The following is a 25,276-nucleotide window of genomic DNA, read 5'->3' as shown; positions in this document are numbered from 1 at the left end:
CTTTCTTCAACCAAGATCAATCCAATCAAAGCAACAACACCAAACAACCAAGAATAACCACCTTCAACAATTCAATGAGCAACCAAACAACCAAAACCAACTTCAACACCTTACTACCAAAATTCCAAATATCAATCTAAAAAATTATCAACCAAAAATGATGACAAGAGCTACAAAATCAACAAACAACACAATGTTATGCAATTTCAAGCATTAAATATCACAACATCTCATCCAACATCAATATCAAGCATCAAAAATCACAAAACCCATACTACTACTATTCATGCTCATACAAAAAATTTATTCTAGCAAATATATGATATAATTAACCAAATTGAAGTAAGGAAAGATGATTATACCATACAAGAAGCAAGATTGAGCAAGTTAGAGCCACCAATTCCAAGCATACACAAAAGCCCCAATTTTTACCCAACAATGGAGGAGAGAGATTGAGTGTTTATTTGGGTCAATTTGTGTGAAATTTGATGAGTAGAATGGTTTGTGAGTAAATTTAGATGAAATTGGAGTGAATTTTTGTGAAGATTTGATGAAGATATGATGGTGAATGGAGGTAGTATGGTGCGTTCAAGGGTGAGGGTTTTGAGGGGATGTGCGTGAGTGAAGAAGGAGGAATGAGAAATGAAAGAGGAAGGAAGAAGAAGTAGAAATAAGGGGGCACGGCTAAGCATATGTGCGGCCGCACCCTCTGTTTGTGCGCCCGCACACAGCAGGTGTGCGACCGCACATTTGGCTTGTGCGCCCGCACCTGCTATGCTCCTCCTCTTCTTTTTTTTTTTTTCTTTGATGCTCACTGACCTCTTGGGTGCGTACATGAATCATGATGGTGAAGAACACCAACATAGGCAGTAGCAAAATATATTTTTAGTGAGCTCAAAGTTAGAGATTCATGAACCCACCACAAGAACTCAGTAGGCATCAGCTTTCTTCAACTTTCAAAACATAAATTTCCTAACTTACCTCACTAAAATTCTTACCCCTTTACCTCAAATTTCGATTGGAATCGAACAAAACCATGATAAGTGCCACAAACACCTTCCATTCATCATGCTATCTTGAAGAAATCCAATCCCGAAAAGTTCATCCTAAAAATCCAAACAAGTAGAAAAGTGAAAGAAAAGAAAAGGTAGTAAAAGAGAGAAAAACAAGAAAAATTCATAAATCAAAAGGAAAGGTTAGAAACTCCGGGTTGCCTCCCGGGAAGCGCTTGCTTAAGGTCCTAAGCTCGACCCTTCCTCCAAATCATGGATGGTCAAAGAACACCACCTTCTTCAAGGTAGTAGAGAGAGCAAAATCCTATTCATTCTTAAGCAACCTTCCATTGTTGCTTGATGAAACTTCCATGAAATTCTTCTCAAACTCGCATTTTTCTTTTCTCAACTTCTTCCTCTTTCTCAACTTCTTTGAATCACGAGCCTTCTTCTTCGGCTTATTGTTTGATGTAGATGGAACTTCAACATCCACAACCATAGAAACTTTCTCTTCTTCTTGAGAAAAAAGCTCAAACCAACTTGGAATCTCAACTTCCTCTTCATCCTTTAGCTTGGGAATCACAATTTCCTCTTGACTAACCTTCATGCTATCAAAACTTGCAAGAACATTATCAAAATTCTCAAGAGCATTGTTTGTAGAAGAATCAATCATGCATACATTATCAATAGAACGAGAGAAACTAGCACACATTCTTGCACAAAAGATAGAGACTCATGCATTGGTTTCAACTTAAAACTCTCCTCTTGCTTACCACATCTCAAAGTAATGCGGCCCCTTTTCACAACTATCAAGGCTCCCGAGGTAGCTAAGAAAGGTCTCCCTAAGATGATAGGAATATGTTCATCTTCCTCAATCTCTAAGACCACAAAATCTACGGGAAAAACAAACTCCCCAATCTTAAGCTGGACATCCTCAACTCTCCGCTTAGGAATCTTGATAGATTGATCGGCCAATTGAAGGGTTATATTGGATGGTAGAAGCTCACCTAAATCAAGTCTTTTGAAAATAAATAAGGCATGATACACACACTAGCTCTTAGATCACATAGAGCATTCTCAAACATCATTTTCTTGATCTTGCAAGGAATTGAAAAGTTTCTCGGATCCTCCACTTTCTCCGGAAGCTCACCATGGATAAGAGCACTAAAACATTTCCCTCCTTCTACCGAATTGCCCTCATTACATTCTTCCTTCTCCTCTAGAATCTCCCTAAGAAACTTGGAGTACCTAGGCATTTGGGGAATTGGCTCGGTAAAAGATGTGGAAACATGAACTTCCTTAAGAACTTCAAGGAACTTCCCAAATTGCTCATCCATTTTAAACCTTAAGAACTTTTGGGGGTAAGGTAGATCGGGAAATCTCTCCTCCTCACACACCTTCTCAACAACATTCTCCTCTTTTTCCTCATCCTCATAATAGACCTCCTTGGACTCAACCCTTTCAACTTCATTCTCCAAAGCACTCATCTCATCTTCTCCCTTCATTGAACAAGAAACTTCCTCACTAAGGTCACTCCCACAACTAGTGGTAATAGAATATACGGGTTTCTTCGGTTCAACACCTTGGGAAGGCAAAGAAGAAGGACTAGCATAGTCCTTGAGGGTGTTTGCTAGTTGGGTTATTTGGGTCTCAAGCATCTTATTGTGAGTCATCATCTCATTGAACTTTTTATCACTAACCTCCATGTAGGTGTTAATGATCTTAGTTTGATTGTCAATCAATTCTTCCAAGTTTGTTTTAAAAGATGATGGTTGGGAATAAGAATTCTCACCATTGGGTTGGGACTTTGGAACGAAACCGGGAGGGGGTCCTCTTTCATTATTATTTTGAAAATTTCCCCTATTTTGGTTGTTGTTCCAACTTCCTCTACCTTGACTATCGCCATTGTTTTGGTAATGTTTACCAAAACCTTGAGATTGGTTTTGATTGCCATACCCATGGCTAGCATTTTGATTATTATAAACTTGATGGTTATAGTTGCCTCGGAAACCTTGGTTCCTTGGTTCCTATATCCCCCATTGTTATAATTACCAAAACCACTTCCTTGAGGATGAGAATTTCTATTACCAAAATTCTTGGGTCCTTCAAACCTTTGACCACCATTAGCATTAGACACAAAGTTCACATGTTCACATTCATTATTTTCAACATCATCACATCCATCAACAAAAGCTTATGAACACATAGAAGAATCATGATCATAAGAACCACATAGATCACAAAACACACAACCATTTGGCATGTTATTAGAAGTAGAAGGAGAAGAGTTAGAGATTGTACCTCTCCCTTTGGTTTGGGAGGGAAGACTCAAAGAATTCACGGTCACACTCTCAAGCTTTGCTTTGATTGATGTCATCTCCTTCCCTAGATTTGAAACTTGGGAAGTCAAATTGTTCATTGCATTGAGGTGATCCACCGAATAGATCGTTGAGCCACTCTTGCTTGTAGACTCTCTATAATATGTCACCACATCATCAATAATGTCCACCACTTCTTCTTCAGTCTTGTTCATGATAGGACCACCGGCCTCTCCATCAAGGCATGACTTGCCTTGGGGACTTAAACCACCATAGAAGATTTGGATCACTTGGTATGTTGGAATTCCATGATGTGGACATTCTCTTTGGTACTCTTTAAATCACTCCCATGCTTCGTAAAGACTTTCATTTGGCTTTTTGCTTGAACCCTTGAATTAAGGCTTTTGCCTCCGCCGTCTTCTTTTGAGGGTAGAAACGGGACAAGAAGGCCTTTGTGACATCATCCCATGTTCTCAAAGAGCTGGGCTTCACTTCTTTGTCTAGCCACTCCAAAGATCTTCCTATGAAAGAGAAGGGGAACAACTTGAGGCGGATAAACTCTTGAGAAACTCCATTGACTTTGATGGTGTTGCAATATTTTTCAAATTCTTTAAGATGGTTCAATGGGCTCTCATTCTTAGCCCCACTATATTGTCTCCTCTCAATTAAGGTGATCATGGTCGGCCGAATTTCGAAGTTGTTTGCCGGTGTTGTTGGTGGAGCTATGCCGCTCTCAAACCTATATGCACCGAGCACTCCTAGCTCCTTCAAGGCCACTCTCGGATTTTCTCCCATGCCTTGCTCATCTTCAATCTCTTCTTCGCTTGAAGAGCTATAACCCAAGGATCTATTAGCTACTCTCCTCCTTGAGAGAGTTCTCTCAATTTTTGGATCAAAGGGCACAATGGGACGATCTCGGGATCTATGCATACAAAACTCAAAGAAAATATTAGTAGCACGGCTACAAGTGTAGCCTAAAGAGTAAAATCTTTTTGTATTTTTGCAAATAAAATGGAATATACTCAACAACAATACACAATCAAGACACCATTCCCCGGCAACGGCGCCATTTTGACGGGCGTTGAAACGGTAGGTCGTTGGGCTACCATCCCCACCCAATCAAACAATATTTGTAAACTCAACAAACCCCTATATGATTATAGTAGTAAGTCGAGGTCGAACCCAAGGGAATGGTAACTGAAAGTCTATTGCCTAACGCTAAGCTATTCCGAAGTCTAGAGCGGGGTTTATAGCTAGAACTTAAGCTATAGCTAACAATGCAAATGAACTTGTATGAAATCAAAGGTAATAGGCACTAGGGAATGGATCCACATGTAATTGTAATAGAGAAGAATAATTGGGGAGGTCAAACTAACTAAGTCAATCGATGTGAGGGAAGATCAAACATGCATCCAAAAGAGCACATCAAGCTATTCTCCTAGAGGTCTAACTAGCGTCAACTACGATCAACTCTAATTAGGAAACATCACAAGATACCTCAATCGTGAAAATGCAAGTCACAAATCAATGGTCCGTATCAATGTGAGCTTACAATGCAATCTAGTGCAACAATCAAAGATGGCCAAACTTCAATCAATCACACACATGCACATGAATCATCAACCAAGTTTAATCACATCATCAACTCCATTAATTATCCCCAATTACTCTAATCCATTACTCATACATGCTTCACCATTACCCTAGCAAGTAAACTACTCACTAGCCATAGAAATTAAGATCAAAACAACAATAATCAATAATTTCATCATCAACATATTAGAAATCTAAAGATCAAAGCAAAAATCAATTAAACTTCAATCAAACTTCAATCAAACATCAAACAATCAACAATCATATGAAAAACAAATGAAATCAACTAAAAACAAACTTATATTGAAATCAAAGATGAGTAATCCTTACAAAACTTGATCAAAGATCAATTACAATGAAGAAATCTTGAATCATCAACAATACACCATGAATTTCTCTTTGTTCAAACTTGAGTTTCTCTCTCTAACATTCTAATCAAAAACTAAGTAAATGAAATCTAAAAAAACTTATCCAAAAATGGAAGGAAATAACTATATATACAAGGGAGAAGTCGGTTATGTCGTCAAAAAATAGACCCACGCTGGTGCGGTTGCACGTAGGAGAGAGAAAGGGGCGCACGGGCACATACCCACGTGGGTGCGCCCGCACGCTCCACCTGTGTGGCCGCACATCAGCCTTGTGCGCCCGCACCTACATGGGTATGAACCCCTCCCTTCTTCATCCTAGCTCATCCGGTGCACACGACCTTTGGTGATGGTGATGGGGAATGAAGTAGGAAGCAAGTTTTTGGCAATTTTGGTGGGCACAAGGCATAAATGGTGTCCACACCACTTGTGTGCACCGGTCTTGAAACTTGCTCTTCGAGTTCCTCTTGACTTGAAGCTCAATGCACTAGCACAAGGCATCAAAGGCAATGATAACCGTTGAAGGGAAGCTCGGGAATCCTTGGACAATCGACCGTAACCTACAAACAAACGAAAAGAAGCAAATGATAGAGAAAAACAACAAATAAACGAGAAAATACACAAAATAAAGAAACTAACTACGAAAAGCACAAAATGAAGAAATAAAGAGCAAAACTAAAGAAAACTAAAGAAAAGAGCTATAAAATGAAATGAAATTCATCCAAAAAGAGATCAAATGAGTGCCATAAATGTCACTCATCATGAACCAACAATTTGGGCTCCGTATCGATTAGTTTATGGAAAGTCTTGCCATCTTCCGGTGGAGCCAGAGCACCGCACTCATTGGGCACTCAAGAAGATTAATTTTGAATTGGCAAGTACGAGAGAACAACGTTGGTTGGATTTACATGAATTGGAAGAGCTTCATTTGGATGCTTATGATTGTGCTAGCTTGTATAAGGCTAGAACCAAGGAGGTGCATGATAAGCTAATTGAGAAAAAGGAGTTCACTCCGGGAGATAAGGTGCTTCTCTACAATTCAAAGATGAGGCTTTTTCCCAGAAAATTGATGTCTCGTTGGACCGGTCCATTTGTTGTTCAAGAGGTGTTCCCAAATGGTGCTATTGAAATCTCACCTTTGGACCTTTCAAGGACTTTCAAGGTCAACGGACATAGGCTTAAGCGTTATTATGAAGGAGTTTTTGTTGGAGTCATTCATGACATGACTCTCTATGATCCACCTTGAAGAGGATGGAGAATGCCAAGCTTAAGACTTTAAATAAGCGCTTATCGGGAGGTGACCCGAGTTTCTAACCTTTTCTCCTTTTCTTTTGAATTTTCCTTTTGTTTTGATGATGTTATTCTCTTCTAATCTTGTTTTGTTTTGTGATGCAGGTGTATTTGATTTGAAATCCAACAACATTGATGCCATTTTTGAGGTAAATTTGTCCAATTTCTTGAGTTGGAAAATTGTGTAAGTATGGAGCTTGGTGGGTTCTTGTGATGGGTTCATGATTTTCTTACTTTGAACCCACCAAAATGAGGGGTAGCTACTGCCTATATGGGTGTTCATCACCATCATGTGGGTGGGCGTACCTAGGTGAGGAAGGAAGAAAAAGGGGATCGGCATAACCAAGGGGATGCGCCCGCACACGCATGTGGTGCGGCTGCACACTACCCCTGTGCGGGCGCGCATACCTCAGGTGTGGCCGCACCACCTGAGGTCTTGCCCTCTTTTAAAGCCGATTTTCATCCTTCTTCTTCTCTCTCCTACTTCATTTTCTCACTGTAGATTTATTTGGTGTTTGCTCTAGTTCTCTCTTCAACTCCATCATATTTTTCTCATTAATTCTTCATCAAAACTCATAATTTTCAAGTTTTTGTTGCTCAAAATCTCATTCAAGGTAACCTTCTCTCTCCTAAATTTTAGATTTTTGGGTAATTTTTCAATTGAAGCTTTGTAGTTTGCTATTGGAAATGTTAGTAAGTAGTAGTATTCCTCTTGATGTTTTCTAGTGTTTTCTCATCAATTGAAGGGATAATTGCATCAATTTTGTGATAAATTTTCAATTTTTATGATTCATGAGAATTTGATTTTGTTGGTACTACCTTTACTAGCATACCCATGTTGCTACTACTTGCTCTATACTTGTTGATTATGAATATGATGATGTTGTTGATGTTGATTTTTATTATGATGATGATTTTCCTTGAGCATATTGAATATTTTGGCATGGTTTTTGTTGGATTTTTTGATAGATTTGTTTGTGGGTTTATTGTTGGGTACTATGGTGTTGGTAGTGATGATGTCCATAAGGGTTTGATGGTCATGGTGTATGATGTTGCTTACACTAATTGTGATTTTGGAAAATAATTGTGACAATAATTGTGATTTGCTTTATGCATTATTCATTTGAGATGAATATGTGCTTACTTCCTTGATTATTGTGGACTTTGTTAGTCTTACCATTATCATGATTAGTTTTAACACATTATTTGCTATTGTTGGGGTTTGGTGAGTCCGACTCACCGCGGAAACAACCCCTCCCGAGGAACCACTCGCAATAATTAAAATCATAAAGTATAAATAAATAATCACAAAGAAAAGATAACGATTCTTACCCTCGAAGCGAGCTTCGCCCAAAACCCGGGGCTCTTACTTGAAAGCTACGAGCACGTCAAGCGCCGCGCCTCCGACGGTGTCCACCAGAATAAGGGCGAACACAACTTTAAGGTCTACTACCTTGGGGTTAGCAAGGTCCGACCAAAAACCCGAGTGTTATGTGAGTTTAAGAGTTTTCCCAAAAATTATGGAATGCTTTTTTTAACTCCCACTCAAGCATCATTCCTAATGCCCATACTTGGGTATTTATAGGAAATGATGGGAGTATCATTTACTCTCCCATCAATGTGGGATAGTATGATTTTTCCATTTTATTTTAAAGCTAATGTGAGTGGTTAGGTGAGGACCACTTGGAGTGGGGGGGGACCAAATTTGCTCCCCACTCCCTCTCCCTTAGCCGTCCACCTCACACCACACACACTCAAGGACCACAAGCCACATGGCACCCACCCTTGGGCACCAAGGCAGCCAAGGTGGGCTGCCATGTGCTGCTGTCCGTGGCACCCACGAGCACGCAAGCCTAGCAGCCCCAGCACTCGCATGCGGGCTGCTAGGCGCTGCTGCCCAGCACGCCCAGCATGCTCGTGCGGGCTGCTATGGCTTTGTGCCTTGGCCTCGCTGCTAGCAAGCAATGGCCCTTGCCATGCTGCTGCTAGTTGTGGCTAGCTGGCGCGCCTAGCGTGCTAGCTACTGCAGCTTGTTGCGGCATGGCTTGCTAGCCAATGCACGCATAAGGCTGTGCCTAGCATGCTAGCACGCACTAGGCAGCGCCTAGCTTTGCGATGCTAGCATGGGTGCGCTAGCACGCACCAGCCAGCCTAGGCTCGGCTTGGTGCGCATGCTATCCACCATGCTAGGCCATATGCCCTTAGTACTCGGTTTGCTAGGGCATTCCGATGCTAGGGGTATTTTGGTCTTTTGTTGATTTATTACTATTTCTCGTCTTGTCTTTCACTATTTTTCGACTCGACTTCCGACGCTCGGTTTCGATGCTCTAAGCTCGAACTACCGACGTCTAAATATTTAACACTCAGGCGACGAATTAATTTCTTCCGAATTAGTTCGTCGAGTTGGTTCGCATATATTTGCTTGGGTGTGACCCGAAGGGTTCAGTCAAGATTAAGTTGTAATATTAATTATATTAATATTACTGATCGGAAGCGGCCTCCACCCAGGCATTCCGATCACTTGACCTTACTGAATATATTAGCTTTCTAATAATTCTGAACCCGCTATCAGAATAATACACTTGTTCGAAGGACACCATTCCTTTCAGCTATATTTTGAACTTTTTCTTTGTTGGTTGTTTGTAGATGGTTCCTCTTCGCCGCACCAAGCGTGCTAAGCATTACAATCTAAGGAATGTAATTGAACCACCATCTTCTATCGAAGAAACCTATGGCATACAATTTTGGAAGAAAGAACATTGGGATAAATTTGTCAATCTCTCATCTAGGAAACTCTATTCTACTCGGTTTTATGATCAAGAAACCACAACTCTTCTAGGGATTGATGATGATGTGAGGATGCTAGCAAGAAACTTAGGTCTTGAAGCCTTTATCGATCTTAATGCTCCTACCATTTCTTGGATCACTTATGAGTTTCTTGCCTCACTTGAAATTCATGGTGATAGTGATGATGATGAGCCCCTACTTTGTTCTTCCAAGTCTTCAATGAGGACCACTCTATCCCGCTATCTTATCTCAATGAAGCCTTTCATTTTCCCAAATGGCTTGAAGGTGTTCCTTTGATTTACCCGGCGAATGAGACCTTGCACAAGGATTACAAATATGATGAAACGATTGGTGGGAGACCATTTCCTATGAGGAATCTTATCGGGCACAATACTCCAAGTCCGCTTCAATCATCCATGCGGCTATGCGTTACTTTAGCCGGATTCTCACTTATGCTTTCTTCTCCAAGGAATCTCTTGGCGCCATGTCTCAAGAGGAGTTGAGTTGGCTTTGGTTGGTAGATAAGCCAAGGGATGAAGAAGTTGAAGTAATTGATTTTGCTTCGCATTTTCTAGATCGTTTTGTTGATATTCGTGATGGGATATTCCTCTCGGGAAGTATTCAAATTGGAGGAATGATAACCATACTTGTCCTATCCTTAGAAAAGAAGTATAGTGGAATGCTCATGGAGCTTGAGCCTATTCAAGATGTGAGAGAGAAGACCCCTTCGCACCTTTTGAGCATTTTTGCGTTGATCAACCAAAAGTTCTTGGAGCGCACTCTCAAGGATGATTTGTTTGTGTGGAAAGTGTCCCGTACTACGGATTGGTGTCTTATTCCTCATTCGGGTTCAATGGTGAGGGATTTGGAGTCGGCTTTCCCATGGAAGCCTTGCAAGAGGGATATCGATAGCTCCCTTCGACGGGTATCTTTACCCCCCATTCGGCAAAAGAGGAGTGCTCCTCCTAAGTCCATGGAAAGTTCTTCCAAGGGAGGTAACCCTAGTCCTCCTCCTTCTCCTACTTCTTCTTCTATGCATGATTTGTCTAGTTTGCATGCTAAGGTTGATGCCCTTGCTCTTGCTTTGTCTTCCTCTTATTCTTTGGGGAATGATTGTGTGGGTAGTTATGAATATCATGCTAGGAGAGTCTATGACTATCATGTTTCAAGGGGAGAGATTGAGCCTTATTTGAACTACCCCTACCTTCCGGTCCAAGAGAGACATATCCCTCAGTGGGAGCCTTTTGACAAGGCTATTGGACCTCGCCCTTGCTACCCATATTGGGAGGGTCCCCATGTGGCACCTAGTGCCATCCGTGGGACCTCCCGAGGGGATTATGGTTATAGGCGACCGGGGGGGTGTGATTGGTCATATGATCCTGGTAACCCTGCTCCTTTCTAGACGATTGGACCCATTACTTCGCCGTTGATTCCCTTAAGAGGTTGTGTCGGGCTAAGGGGAAGAATGCTTGTCTTGCTGATGATTTGGTCCGCAGTGTCGTTTATGACATTGGTGGGGGGAGTTCTAGCTCTACCCCCTACCACAGTGCCGAGTGAGACTTGTTGGCTACCCCTCCTTATGCTTATATTATGATTGTTTCTTTTGCATGCCTTGTTGTTAGGATTAGCTTGGGGGGTAGCTCATTTCTAGCTTGGGGGAATTATTTCTGGGTGGATTTGTTTTGCATTAATTTCCCCTTGCTAGTGGTTCATTTGGTATTGTTGCTTTTCATTCTTACTGTCCTGTATCTACTCCAGTTGTTTCTCTGATGATGTTATGATGGTCACCTGATGACGATTGCTTTGATATTTTTCTGATGATGTTCTGATGTTATTCTGCTGATTTTCTGATGATGTTTCCTATCTCCTGCTATGATGATTCTCTATCTGTCATACTGATATATTTTTGATGTCCTGTCGTAATGCTTCCGGATTTTCGGCTGATTTTGTCTGGAAGTTACTAACAATTTTCTTTGTATATATTTTTCTTTATTTCTTTTGCTATCTTCCGGGTTTGCTTATCCTGCATCTGCTTTGAAGATTTATTTGGTGATTCTCGTTATCGCTCTTATTTCTTCGCTTTGCATGGATTATCCGGTGAGACCTTTCCTTTATCTTCTTTTATTTTCTTGGTTGCTTAGAATAGGATTAGTTTAAGGGATTTGTATGATTCGAGGATGTATGTGTTTAACACCTAGTGTGTTTGGGATCTTATGGTGTTGATGCCATTAAGATCACTTGTATTTCGATTGGGATTTGTGTGTTCCATATACATTCTTGTTATTATCTTCATCTCTTACTCTTCCTATTTCTTTGTTTGTCGCTTTGATCTATTATTTTTGTTTCTTGCATTTTCTTTTTACTTTGATTTTTGTTTTGAGGCTTTTTCTTTTCTTTTATTCCCTTTTTATGAGTTGGACTTTTTATCACTCGACTTTTGCCTTTGAATGATTTTCTTCCTAAATTTTAGTGGTTTGCACATTTTAAGACTATGTTCGGTTGATTTAAGAACTAATTCATGCTAAGGTAGTTGGTTGGAACTAGGAGGATCATGAAACCGGAATCTACTTGATTGTGGCATGTTGGTAGTTGCTCCCTATGGTGGATTTGACGCTTATAGTGAGTTTTTGCTACATCCATGTGATTTCTTTGTTTTTCAAGCCTTCTACCTATACTTGTATGAGCGGCATGGATCCTTGACTTCTTGCATACCTAATCTTGAAACTTAACTCATAGATCTTGAGTCCGAGACCGAACCGTTTAGGGAGGAAAACGACATATTTTCGGGGTGGTATTTTTCTATTTTTAGGATAGTTTTATTCATTTTTGTTATATTTGGGTTTACATTTGCCTTATTGCTAACCAATTTGAGCCTTTACCTTTCTTTTCTAGCCACATACTAAGATTCTTGAGCCTTTTGTTTCTTTTTGTTCCATTTTTGGTTTTTGTGAAGCAAATAGTCATCTTTTGGGGTTGTGGTGTATATGTTTGGTTTTGGTTCTTAATGGAAGCAACATTGTGTTATGATTTTATTGTGAATAATGGCAAATGAGTATGAGTAAAAGCCGTCCTTCATTATAAAAGGCATGGACAAATAAGTGCAAAAGTTGATAAAGCCGTCCAAAGTTAAAAGAGGCGAGGACAAAGCACTTTCAAAATGAAAAGTAAAAAATGAAAAATTGAAATCCAAAAATATTTTGTTGTATTCTTTTCTCTTTCTAAGCATTGAGGACAATGCTTCATTTTAGCTTGGGGGAGAAGCGCTTACGCTTTTTGTGTATATATTTGTGATTATAGCTTTGAATAAGCTTGGGGGTATAAGGTGTATGTATTTTTGTTTGGATTGGTGATTACTTGATTGTGATTCTAAGAAAAGGCCCGTTCTTTGCTTCACTATTAGAAAAACCACCAATTTCAAATTTTAGCCTACCTACACCCTTTCTCGCCCTTGCATTACAACCTTGGGGAAAGACCTTTTGATCTAAGTGGTTGAGTCATTCATCAGAGCAAAGGAATGTGAGTTTTAGGAGTAAGGAGAGGGGATGCAAAAGTAAAGATGTCGAGTAGCCTATAAAATTTTCCTTTTTCCGGTTCCTTCGAGGAATCATTGGGACGCTCACTAGAGGTTGATTTGAAGCTAGTAGGGGGAACGCGGTAAGAAAGAAAGGGATGAAAGTGGAGTGTGATACTTAGTTCTCTATGCTTAGCATGTTTTATTCTTTTATCAACCTTGGATATCTTGAAATGTGCTCACCTCTATTTGTTTGAGAAAGTTTGTCATTCATTTGAATTGTAGTCATTGTGAAAATTCCAACTCGTAGAATTCTATATTTTTCCTTTCCCTTTTTGTTTTGACTTTGTCTTTTTGTTTTGCCTCGTATTTTCTTTGTGAGAGTTATGGGTCAAACTCTTAGGACACCCTTACGAGACCTCACTCGTCCTCATAGGCGACTTTGGAGTTTAAAGGGCTTGTTGTAGCTTAAAACAACCGTGATTCCTACGACAGTGAGTCTTAGTGTACATTCTTATCTTGAGTCTTTCTTTTTCATTTTCAATAAATTTTTCATCCTCATTCTTTCTTGCTTTGTTTTGCTCGAGGACGAGCAAAAGTTTAGCTTGGGGGAATTTGATGAGTGACATTTATGGCACTCATTTGATCTCTTTTCGGATGAATTTTATTTCATTTTATAGCTCTTTTCATTAGTTTTCCTTAGTTTTGCTCTTTATTTCTTTACTTTGTGCTTTTCGTAGTAAGTTTCTTTATTTTGTGCTTTTTCTTGTTTATTCGTTGTTTTTCTCTTTTACTTGTTTGTTTTCATTTGTTTTTAGGTTATGATCGATCATCTAAATATTTCCGAGCTTCCCTTCAACATTTATCATTGCATATGATGCCTTGTACTAGCATTTAGAGCTTCAAGTCTAGAGGAACTCGAAGGGCAAGTTTCAAGACCAGTGCACGCATGCGGTGGGGGCATCAACTATGCCTCAAACCCACGAAAATGTCCATAAACTTGCTGCCTACTTTGATGTTCATCACCATCACCAAGTTGTGTGCACTAGGACGATCAACGTCGAAGAAGGGGAAGGAAGACCCACCTAGGTGCGGGCGCACAGGGGGCTTGTGCGGCCGCACAGGGGGCTTGTGCGGCCGCACAGGTGGCGCGTGCGGGCGCACCCCCCTGGGTCTGTGCTCGTGTGCCTCCTCTTCTCCCCTATATGCGGCCGCACTGGCGTGGGTCTATTTTTGGACGTCATAACCGACTTCTCCTTTGTATATATAGTAGTTTCCTTCTATTTTTAGGCATTAGAATTCATTAGCTTTTTGATTAGATTTTCATTAGAGAGATTAGAATTAGTTTAATTTTTGGAGGAGAGAGAAAAATACTTGTTCTTAGATTTTAGAGAGAGAAACTTTGGATTTGATGATTGATGATTGAAGATTGCTACATTTGGTTTGATTTCTATCAAGTTTGTAAGAATTCTTTACTCTTTAATACAATCTTATGTTTGATTTCATTTGTTTTGTTGATTGATTAAGTTTGTTGGTAGTTTGATTGATTTAGTTTGAATTAGTTTGATTTCAATTGATGAATATGAATTTGTTGATTAGTTTAGCTTTGATTTTGATGTTCTTAATGGATTGTGAGTAGTTTGATTGCTAGGGTAATGGTGAAGCATGTATTAGTAATGAATTGAAGATAATTTGGGGAAATTGATTGAGTTGATAATGTGATTAAATTGGTTGATTGATTTTGTGCATGTGTGTGTTTGATTTAGGCTTGATCACCCTAGTTATTCACACTAGATTGCATTGTAAGTTCACATTGATACTGACCATTGATTTGTGGCTTGCATTTACACGATTGAGGTATCTTGCAACGTTTCCTAGCTAGAGTTTATCGTAGTTGGCGCTAGTTAGACCTCTAAGAGAATAGCTTGATATGCTCTTTTGGTTGCAATATTGATTTTCCCTCAGATTGCTTGACTTAATTGGTTGACCTCCGAAATTAGTTGATTTCATTATGAATGCATGTGGATCCTAGCCCTAGTATTTATCATCTTTGATTTTAACAAGTTTATTTGTTGCGATTAGCCTAGTCTTAGCCTTACAACCCCACTTTCGATTTCGGAATAGCTTAGCTTATGACAATAGACTTTCAATCACTATTCCTTTGGGTTCGACCCTTGACTTGCTACTATAATTGTATAGGGGTTAGTTGAGTGTATAAATTTTGTTTGACCGGTTGGGGAAGGTAGTCCAACGACCTACCGTTTCGCCATCGATCAGGGAATTTGTGGTGTGCTTGTTATTTGCACAATTTGGGTGGTATTGAGAAGTTGTTTGTTCTTGATTGTGGTTTATTTTTGATAATTTTGAGAGTTGAATGTTCTTGAAGAATAACGCATGATGTTGAAAAAAACAAAAAGTTCAAGAAAAGAACAAGAATGAAAAAAAGTTATAAGTGAAATTCAAAATAAAAAAAAAGCAAAGAAAAAAACTGAATAATGTTCAAGTGTTCTAAGAGAGGGTTCAAAAGGACTATAAATATTGAGTTTCATTGAGAAAAAATTGCAAATGTTAAATATTTCAAAAGTTTGTTTGGTTCATTCAAACTCTTGATTATTATATTCATATGAGCAAAGTTGTAAGAGTTGTGAGTTGTTGATTGAATTGGATATTTGGTGAACTTTTTGGTGAGTTGAGTAGTGTTGGAGACGGTTTATTTGGAGATGGTTTCCTAGCTAGAGTTTATCGTAGTTGGCTCTAGTTAGACCTCTAGGAGATAGATATTTGAGCTATTTTGATTGCATTATCTATCTTCACTCGCATTGTTTGAGTCAATCAATTTCCAACCCGATTAGTGTGTGTTCATTGCAAGTGCATGTGGATCCTTAATCCCTAGTACTTTGATATATTGATTTTACCTTGTTTGATTAGTTGATTTAGATATCCTACACCACTATTTTACCCCTTCGAAGTAGCTTAACTTTAGCAATAACAATCATCTCCCATTCCTAGTGGTTCGACCCTTGACAGACCTCTATACCTGTATTTAGGTTTGTTAAGTGATTACAAATTTTGTTTGATCGGAGAGATTTTAGTTTCAACAACCTCTAATCAACCCTCCATCAGTGTACTCATTGGTCCATATACATCGGTATTTATTACGCCCAATAAGTCACCGGCCCTTTCTCCCAACTTGAAGAATGGTTGCTTTATCATCTTGCCTAGTAAACATCCTTCGCAATTCTCAAATGATTCCAAATCAAATGAGGCAAGAATGCCCTCTTGTAGAAGCTTCTTAATGCGTTTGATGTTAATGTGGCCAAGACAACGGTGCCACAAGTAAGTTCGACTAGAATCTTAACTTTGGTATCATGATAAAATTTTGTCCAAACACACATAAAAGTGTCATTCCTATATGCAAGAAATAAAATAAAAGTCTTGGTTCGATGATAAAAACGACGTCCAACTTCGGAAATAAAAGTATGGTGAATAAAACTTAACAAGCTTTACTTCTAGACAATAACATGAGATTACAAGCTTTCTTGGACAGATCATCTTCATCTTCCACTTGTATACTCATATCCACTTGAGAAGCACCGCTCACTTGGTTCCTTAAACAGGATCATATAGTGAGTTAATTTTCCGGTATCTAATACCTCATACATTGCTCATATTTAAGTGTAAAGATGATACATAAGGTTGAGGTTACTTTTCCTTTCGCCTCATCTTCCAGATACATGCTACATTCTCTTTTGTAGTGTATGGGCTTACTACAATAGAAGCAGCGCATCTTCGCCTTGTTGTTCTTGGTAGCTTTTGGCTTAGGCAGAAAGTTCTTCTTACCTTTCCCCTTAAAACCTTTCTTCTTCTTGCCCGTGCGCTTGAACGGCTTACCCTTTTTTATCATAAGTGTTTCATGCTTTCCCTCGTCCTTGAGCGTTTGCTCAGCTTGCTTCAACATACCATGAAGCTCGGTGAGGGTTTTCTCCATGTTATACATGTTGTAGTTAATCTTGAACTGATCATAGCCTTTGTGAAGGGAATGGAGAATGATGTCAATAACCATCTCGGTTGAATTCCCAACATTAAGCCTTCCCATTGTTTAGGGTAAAAATACCCTAGACATGTTGACCAATGAGAGAGGCCCACGTGTCAAGCCTTGGCAGGTCATCATAGGCCACTTACCAGCTGACACGTGGCAACCTCAGATATCAATCAGATTACGGCCTATAAAGGCCCAAATCCCGAGAAATCCGCACTTTGCGGCGCAGCCCACCAAACCTAGGTCAGAGTGACCTATGGAGGGGCACATTTCCCAAAGACCTTATAAATAGGGATATATTCTCCCATTTTGGGGACACATTCAATAATTTATTACACCCATTTTCTCTCATTAGAGAACACCTGATCTCGGAATCCGAGAAGATCCCCACCTAAATTTCTGCACCTTTTTCTCTTATTCAAGTTCTAACTTGATCTTTCGAGGCGGAGCTCCTACCACCGGGAGTCTCCAGTGTTGTTGTAGGTATAACTCGAGCCGGATCAGAATTTGTGCTGTAACTCTCCTGAGGGACAGAAACACCCAAAACATTTGGCACCGTTTGTGGGGAGAGTACCTCAAAGATGGTTCAAGAGTCTGTACCACTTCCTGCTCCTAACAACACTCAACCGGTTAGTTGGCCGGGTAATTTAAGCATTCCTTTACCAGAATCTCAGCTGAATGTCTATACTGACCAGGAGGATGATGACAATGTGGATACGTACAAGGCCGGGGATGGGTCATTCATCTCCAGATACATTTTTTCCAGAGAACAGTTGGAACGACATGCAAGCTAGGCGGGTCCAAGCAGGCCCCATGGAAGAGCAGAAGGGGAAACCCAGAAGGCTTGAGTATCAGCTCCAATCACCCGGGACGAGCTCATGAAAGTCGTGAACTCCTTCAAGGGTGAAATCAAGGATATGATCAACAAAAATAAGGCTGGCTCTAGCACGGGCCAGTCGGCAAAAAAGACTCCTCAAGCTGAGAGGAAGAAGCCGGTCAAGGACAGGCGGCCAACTCCACATACCAAGGAGAAGGTAGCCGTAACACTTGACTAGACAAAGATCCTTCTACCGAAGGGTCCACAGAGGAACACCCGGCAGGATCAGCCGGGTGCTAGCAAAAAATCAGCCTCCGACGATCGGCAGATCATTGAGCGAAGGAGAAACTAGCAACTGTCTAAGTCAGCCTCCACCTCGAGCTTTCTTGACAGCTTCAAGGAAAATTATGTAAGGAATTCACTATCCTTACATGAGAGCCATACAGGCGGCAAGTCAGTCCACACTAGCCCTCAAATGATGATCGGGTTTTCCCTGTATGCGCCCCAGGCGCAATATGGATAATATGGCCTTCAATTCATGCAGCCGGCCCCCTTTGGAGGTCAGTGACGTGGGAAAATTAGGTCGTTGAACTAATCCTCCGAAGCCAAACAAAATTTATAAACACTCAACAAACCTAAATACAAGTATAGAGGTAAGTCAAGGGTCGAACCCAAAGGAACGGTAATGTGTAAGTGCTTCCAATTATGTGCCTAAGCTAGGTCGAAGACGAAGGCTAAAAGAGGACACTAACAACTACTAAGACAAAGAAACCAAACAAATAAAATGCTAGGGATTAGGATTCACTTACAATAGCAATGAACAATGCAAATTGTTTTAGGAAGTTGACTAAGTCAAGCAATGTGAGGGATGATCAATTATGCAACCAAAAGAGCATATCAAGCTATTCTCCTAGAGGTCTAACTAGCGTCAACTACGATAAACTCTAACTAGGAAACATCAGAAGACACCTTAATCGTGTAAATGCAAGCCACAACTCTAACTAGTGTCAACTTACAATGCAATCTAGTGTGAACAACTAGGGTGATCAAGCCTAAATCAAACACACACATGCACCTAATCAATTAACCAATTTAATCACATCATCAACTCCATCAAAAACTCCAATCTACATCAATCCATTACATAATACAAACTTCACCAAATCCCTAACTAAACAACTACTCTAGCAACATCATCAATTCAACCAACAACTAAAGAAATCAACAATCAATAATCAAAGAATCAACAATCAAAGAAGAATAATTACTCTAATCAAACATCAATCATCAAAATCCAATCAAAATCAAACAATCAAAACATTGAATTGTCACCATTGAATCTTCAATCTCTCAATCACCATTGAAATTCTTCACTTTCTCTCTCTAAAATCTACTCCTAAAACTAACCCCTAGATCTAGAGAGAGAAGCTCTCAACTAAGCTAAGAATATGATCTAATTCTAATATGAAAATTCTTACCTCCAAAAACAAAAGAAAATAACTATATATACAAAGGAGAGGTCGGAAATGTCGCCCAAAAATAGACCCACGCCGGTGCGGTCGCACGTAGGAGAGAGAAAGGCGCGCACGGGAACACCCAGAAAGGTGCGTCCGCACGCACCTGATGTGAGGCCGCACTCGACATATGTGCGGCCGCACACTCCCCGTGTGCGCCCGCACCAAACTGGGTAAGTCTCCTCTCTTCTCTTCGTCCTAGCTCATGGGGTGCACACACCCTAGATGATGGTGATGGAGAACAAGGTAGGCAGCAACTTCCTTGGTATTCTTGAAGAACATAAGCCATGAAAAGAGCATAACCAAGGTCTTGAAGCTTGCTCATCGGATCCCCCTTGACTTGAAACTCTTTGCACAAGCATAAGGCATGAAAAGCAATGAAAAACCATGGAGAGGAAGCTCGGGAATTCTTGGACAATCAATCACAACCTACAAACAAAGGAGAAAAAGCAAATAAAAGTGAAAAAATAACAAGTAAACTAGAAAATGCACAAAATAGAGAAACTAACAATGAAAAGCATAAAATGAAGAAATTAAGAATAAAACTAAGGAAAACTAAAGAAAAGAGTGATAAAATGAAATGAAATTCATCCAAAAAGAGATGAAATGAGTGCCATAAATGTCACTCATCAAATTCCCCCAAGCTAAACTTTTGCTCGTCCTCGAGCAAAACAAAGCAAGAAAGATCAAGGATGAAAAACTTATTGAAAATGAAACAGAAAGACTCAAGACAAGGATATACACTAAGACTCACTGTCGTAGGAATCACGGTTGTTTTTAGCTACAACAAGCCCTTTAAACCCCAAAGTCGCCTATGAGGACGAGTGAGGTCTCGTAAGGGTATCCTAAGAGTTTGACCCATAACTCTCATAATAATACAAACAAGGCAAAGCATGAAAAAGAAAACAAAATACAAGAAAAGAAAACAAATGTTCATGAAAGGACTTTTGTAGATGTACAAGCACAAGTGGATGCAAATCTTTCTAAACAAGTAAAGGAGTGCACGTTCCAAGATACCCAAGGTTGATTGAAACATAAATATGCTAAGCATAGGAACTAGCTTTTACAATCCACTTTCATCCCAAACGATCTTACCGCGTTCTTCCTAATAGCTTCAAATCGACCTCAAATGAGCATCCCAATGATTCCACGAAGGAACCTGAAAAAGAGAATTTTTAGGCTACTCGACATCTTGACTTTTGCATCCCCTCTCCCTATTCCTAAAACTCACATTCCTCTCCACCGATGAATGACTCTACCATTTAGGTCAAAAGGTCTTTCCCCAAGGTTGTAACGTAAGGCAATAAGGGTGAAGGTAGGCTAAAAATTTGAAATTTGGTGGCTTTCCTAAAAGTGAAGCAAAGAGGGCCCTTTCTTAGAATCACAATCAAGTAATCACCAAACAAAAACAAACTAACACCCCCAAGCTTATTTAAAGCTATAAATCACAAACATATACACAAAAAGCGTGAGAACGCTTCCCCCCAAGCTTAAATGGAGCATTGTCCTCAATGCTCAAAAAGGGAGAAAACTCACATCAAAATATTTTTGAATTTTTTCATTTTTCACTTTTTTTTTTCTTTTTTTTTTATTTTAATAGCGCTTTGTCCTCGCCTCTTTTAACTTTGGACGGCTTTTTCAACTTTTGCACTTATTTGCCCATGCCTTTTATAATAATGGACAGCTTTTACTCATACTCATTTGCCATTATTCACAAAGAAGATATAACACAATCTTGCTATCATAAGAACCAAACATTCCAACTTCTCCACCACAAACTCCATCAAGAATGATCAACTTCTCATGTGGTGGCCCTACTATCCGGGGCACCAAGAGCCATCTTAGATAGACGGACAAAGATGATGATGAGTAGGCGTCTTCCAACTCCACCTTTCTAGACGTTCTGACCACTGAGAAGGATAGGGGCAGCATCCGCTGTCTGCATGGTGACCCGGTTGTCATTGAATGTAAGGTCGCCAATCAGATGGTTGGGCGGATCCTTATTGACACCGGCAGCTGAAGTGACATCATAAGCCTCAAATGCTTGCAAAAGCTGAAGTAGCAGCATGCATTCGGTAACCCATCCCCTGGTTGGCTTTGGAGGGGGTATGGTGTACCCAGTCGGTCGGATTGATCGTCCCATCCGACTAGGAGAAAAAGAAGAAGGACGACACCTGGTCGTCAAGTTCTTGGTAGTTGAGGACTTGACTGCCTATAATATCATTTTAGGCCGTCCAGCTCCCAACGAGGCCAGGGCGGTAATCATTCCTTCCCTCATGCTAATCAAGTATGAGAAGAATGACGGTTATATTAGCTCCCTAAATGGGGATCAAAAGACACCTCTGGAGTGTCATCTCTAAGTCGTCAAGTCCCTTGTGGCCTCAGACAGCTAAGGACAGTAGACAATAAACCTTGACAATGTCAAGGACGTCAACCCAGCTCACCAGTTGCCAGAAAGAAAAGAAAAGAGGATCAGTTGGTGGAGGTGAAGAAAGAGAAAAAATAGCAATCACTAACTGGTGAACGGTCAAATGAGCTCCGTCCCCAGCCGGCTGGTGAACATATTGATATACCTATGGATGACATCCGTCCAGAGCGTACTGTTAAGGTGGAGACGGCTTCTTATGCTAAGTTGGGTGCAGACTTGCACCTTCTACTGAAAGAATTAAAAGATATTTTTGCCTTTGAAGTGGAAGAGAGCCCGGATCTCGCTATCCACAAACTCGTCGTGGATCCAAAAAAGAAGCCCATCCGGCAAAAGTGAAGAAATCACAGCGAGGAATGAAGTTAGGCGGCAGCTGCCGAAGTCAAAAACCTGTTAGACGCTGGGCTCATTCAGCCATGTAACTTCCCGATTGGGTGACGAATGTTGTGCTTGTAAAGAACCCAAATGGTATCTGGCGTATGTGTGTTGATTACACAGACCTCAACAAGGCATGTCCGAAAGGACAGTTATCCGCTTCCAAAGATCGATAGTCCAGTCAATTCTACAACCGGTCACGCCCTGATGAGCTTTATAAATGCCTATTCCGGCTTCCATCAGATACCCCTCTGGAAAAAAGATCGAGAGAAGACGACCTTCGTCACTGATCAGGGGTTATTCTGTTGAACTGTGATTTCGTTTGGCTTAAAGAATGCACCTGCTGCTTTCCAACGGAATATTAAAACAGTTTTTATTAATCAAATTAGGAGGAATGTAGAAGCGTACATTGATGATATGATAGTCAAATCCAAGCAGCAGGCGGATCATCTTGCTGATCTCCGAGAAACACACTCGAGCGGCATAAGGTCATGTTGAATCCTAAGAAATGCGTCTTTGGTGTTGAGTCTGGGAAGTTTCTTAGATTCTTGATTGATCAAAGGGAGATAGAGGCTAACCCCGAGAAGATACAGACAGTGATTGACATGAAGTCACCCCGCACTTTCAAGAAAGTTCAAAGACTAACCGGTTGCCTGGCGGCATTAGGAAGATTCCTCAGCCGGTCAAGTGACAAATGCCTTTACTTCTTCCAGCAATCAGGAAAAAGACTAGATTTGAATGGGGGGATGATGGTGAGGCGGCCTTTCAGAAATTGAAAGAACACTTGCACTATTTCCCAAGGCTTGTTAGACCTCTGCCTAAAGAGACGTTGTACATGTACCTAGCCGTCTCAGACCATGTACTTAGCGCTGTTCTCCTTGCTGAGAGAGACGACATCCAGCTCCCGGACTATTTCATTAGCCATGTAATCAGAAATGCTGAACTCCGGTACCCAATGATTGAAAAATTTGGCCTTGCTCTGTATATGGCATTCCAGAAGCTGAAGCCTTTTTTCTTGGCACATCCAGTAGTAATTTACACCGATCAGCTCCTCAAGCGGCTAATGTCCACCTTGGAGTCATCTGGCAGAATGTTGAAATGGGCTATTGAAATGCAAGGGCTTGAAATCACTTACAAACCAAGAAAGGCAGTGAAAGGTTAGGCGTTTGCCGACTTCATTTTTGAAATGACTCGTTCGATTCCTCCGGATAATCTTGATCAGGTTTGGAAAGTGTATGTAGACGGGAGCTCTACGATGAACGACTGTGGTGTAGGAATTACCTATGAGTCTTCTAAGGGGGATAACTTTGAATATGCACTACAGTTCAAGTTTCAGGCCTCAAACAAGGAGGCAGAATACTAAGCCCTGCTAGCTGGTATCCGCATGTGTAAGGCGGCAGGGGCAACAGAAATTGACGCCTATTCTGATTAGCAATTGGTTGTTAGCTAGTACCAGGGTTAGTATGAAGCAACCCATCTGGTAATGGTCAAATATCTTCAGGCAGTTAAAGAAGAGGCTGGGACACTTGAAAAGTTCCATCTAAGTCAAGTGCCTAGATCCTGCAATAGGCAGGCGGATGCCTTGTCTAAATTGGCATTTTCCGCCTGTTGTGATACGCCTCGGTCAGTTCTGGGAAGTTCTAGAAAAGAGAAGCATATATGAAGAGCCCATTGGAGTTCTGAACCGAAGCTCCACCAAGATGGATGGCATCCGGGCATTCCTAACAGATGACACGCTCCTTGATTCACCACATGAGGCAGCCGTTATGAAGAAACGAGCTGCAAACTTCAAGATGAGAACGGAGAGCTCTTCAAATCAGGTTTTTTGAAACCTCTACTGAAGTGTGTTACCCCAGAAAAGGGGAAGGAAGTTCTCAAAGAATTGCATGCGGGATATTGCGCCTCTCATATAGGCGGCAAATCCTTAACAGTTAGAGCCAGGCGGCAGGATTACTTTTGGTCTACTCTTATGTCAGACGCCAAGGAGATGGTGAAAAAATGCAAGAAATGTCAAAAATTTGTCAAGCTCATTCATTGTCCGGCTACTGACCTGACGACAATCCACAGCCCAGTCCTGTTTGCTAAATGGGGGCATGGACATCTTAGGTTCTTACACGCCTGCACTAGGTGAAAAGCGCTATATTCTTTTGGCTATGGACTACATCACCAAGTGGGTGGAGGTAGAGGCGGTTAAGAACATCAAGACAAAGGATGTCAACTCTTTCATCTGGAAGAACATCATTACCAGGTTTGGGGTACCTATGTCTATGGTGTTTGACGACGACCCTCATTTTAAAACGCCTCAGTCCAAAACTTGGTTGAGAGATCAAGGGATCTCAAACTATTTTGCATCAGTCGGACGACCCCAAGCAAACGACAAAGTTGAAGCCTTCAACAAACTCATCTCAGACAGCATCAAAAAGAAAATTGAAAAAGCCGGTGGTTTATGGGCAGAGGAATTAATTCATGTCGTATGGGCCATCCGAACAACTGCAAAAGAGGCAACCAGCGAAACTCCATTTCTAATGGAATACGGTGCTGAAGCCGTCTTGCCCATCGAACATTACGAGCCGACTCTCAAAGTCATGCTTTACGATGAAGAGGCAAATTGCGAGGCCATGCGGCTGGCATTGGACTCACTCCAGGAACACAGGAGCAGTGCTGCCTTGCGTTATGAGACCTACCGTCAAAGATTGACAAGAGCCTACAACAAGAAAGTACAGAGGCGCCCTTTGAAAGTTGACGACTTTGTGTTACGAAAAATGGAGGCAATCGGCAGGGCCAATGAGCTTGGAAAGCTAACTCCTGATTTGGAAGGCCCCTACCGGATCTATGAAGAAGTTAGGGATGGCACCTACCGCCTGGAAACTCCAGACGGCAAACGCTTGCCTAGAACTTGGAATGTAGATAACTTTAAAAAGTACTACTTCTGAGAACTGTAAATTTTTTGTAAACTAGAAGTCTATCAATGAAAAGTTGTTTTTTGTTTTCAATTTTATTACTTTTTTTGTTGTTTGTTTTTTATGCCGTCTAGGCAATGCACATACGGACCATTCACATTTATTAAAAAGCTAAGTTTGAAACTTAGCAGCAAATAAGCTAAGCGCAAAATGCTTAGTGGCTACACAATTGGTCTTTACTAAGACATGAGTCCTGTGGTTATATGGTTGCTTATTCTATAAAACCGCCTATTCCAGTATGAAACTTGGTGTCCGGCGACACCCCTCCGGGTGCAATCGTCGCAGAGAGC

General features: G+C 40.8%; 1 pseudogene; it reads left to right on the top strand.

Annotated features, from left to right (window-relative positions):
• Positions 1-3,613: 3,613 nt before the first annotated feature.
• Positions 3,614-3,713, top strand: LOC145609767 (small nucleolar RNA R71; annotated as a pseudogene).
• Positions 3,714-25,276: the final 21,563 nt, after the last annotated feature.

This window comes from Chenopodium album, chromosome 23 (assembly GCF_948465745.1).
Source record: "Chenopodium album chromosome 23, dcCheAlbu1.1, whole genome shotgun sequence".
Taxonomy (NCBI): Eukaryota; Viridiplantae; Streptophyta; class Magnoliopsida; order Caryophyllales; family Amaranthaceae; genus Chenopodium; species Chenopodium album.
The sequence above is the reverse complement of the archived record's forward strand: the minus strand, read 5'-3'. Positions and strand labels throughout refer to the sequence as shown.